Source organism: Panthera onca, chromosome D2, assembly GCF_046562875.1.
Source record: "Panthera onca isolate mPanOnc1 chromosome D2, mPanOnc1 haplotype 2, whole genome shotgun sequence".
NCBI lineage: Eukaryota > Metazoa > Chordata > Mammalia > Carnivora > Felidae > Panthera > Panthera onca.
The window spans coordinates 39,351,408-39,352,756 of NC_138349.1; the positions used below are offsets into that span (position 1 = coordinate 39,351,408).

Consider the following 1,349-nt stretch of genomic DNA (forward strand, 5'->3'; position numbering starts at 1 on the left):
CCCCCTGGCCCAGGGCTCCTCACCCTCTGCCCCCAGGGTATGTCTGGGGCTACATCTCACCCACCTTCCGAGAAGCAGAGCTGTGGGCAACAAAGCTTAAAGCGGAGACATCACCAGGAGTATACACACAAAAGCAGGAGACAGGAGAGGAGCCAAGAACAAGGATCAAGTGGAAGAAGCCATAGGGAGGAAAAAAAAAAAAAAAGCCACCAGGTCTATCAGAACAATACTGGACCTCTGCCGCCCTCTAGCAGACGCTGGCCGCACCACCTCCTCTGCCGTGGGAGCCCAGGAACAGACAGCAGGTTCAGAAGCTGGGTTCCACCTCAGACACCGCCACTTTCTAGCAGGTGACGTGGGGAAGTTATTGAAAACAGCTGGGCAGTTATCTCATTTGTAAGGAGGGGGTAATACTAGTCTTCACCTCCTGTAAGACTGTTAGGAGGTTTAAATGGCCAAGATGGGGAAACAGGGACCAGATTTAACCTCCCCCAGCAAGAACCCTTGGGAGGTGGGGGGCAGGTCTGACCAAATAGCTGAAATAACAGCTTTCAACACACAGCAGATCAGACACGAAGTACGGGGAGCCCTGAGAGAGAGGAAACAAATGATCTCTCTCATTGCCCATCTCACTGACCAGTTTCCACGGCCCAGGGAGGGGGCCCGGGCATGGCTTGCCGACTCCATGAGTTGAGGAGACAAAGCTGAGAGTCTGAAGCAACCAAGGCAGATACTGAGGAACTGGAACAAGAGAAAGCTGCAAAGAGACACAACCCTAGAGCACTCCAGTGCTCGCTCGGGCAGCACAGATACTCACACTGGAACGACACAGAGAAGTAACATTAGCATGGCCCCTGCACAAGGAGACGCGCAAATTCGTGAAACTCCGGAGAACTCCAGAGAAAGGGTCCCCTTTAAGTATGTAGCAGAGTACCGATCGGCACACGCGTGTGCAGAAACTACCCGAGCCCAGGAGAGGACCACCTGACTCACCGCAGGGCAGGGTACCCAGCACTCACACAGGACCGGAATAGCGTCTCTTCCCTCAAGGCAGACCGAAAACTTCACAAACCACGAGGCATTTACCTGGAGTCTTGCTTGAGGACTAGGGAATGATTACCCCCAGAGTAAACACAGTTTCAGCCCCCCTAAGAAACTTAAAGGCATGACCCGAAAGGGTCAAACTCTCTCTAAGTAACTTAACGGTACCCCAGGACTGAGCTCCAAAAAACATGCAGTAAAACAAAAATATCCAGCACACAACATAAAAAGTAACAATGTTCAGCATTCCATAAAAAAAGAAAATAAAATGGCCACACATGCAAAGGGGCAGGGAACATAACCCATAA

At 51.4% G+C, this 1,349-nt stretch overlaps 1 non-coding gene across 1 annotated transcript; it reads left to right on the top strand.

Annotated features, from left to right (window-relative positions):
• The first annotated feature begins 788 nt into the window (after window positions 1-788).
• On the top strand, window positions 789-898 carry LOC132685668 (U6 spliceosomal RNA). The gene has a single exon (XR_009613257.1). It is a non-coding gene; the product is annotated as a U6 spliceosomal RNA (small nuclear RNA).
• The last annotated feature ends 451 nt before the right edge of the window (window positions 899-1,349 follow it).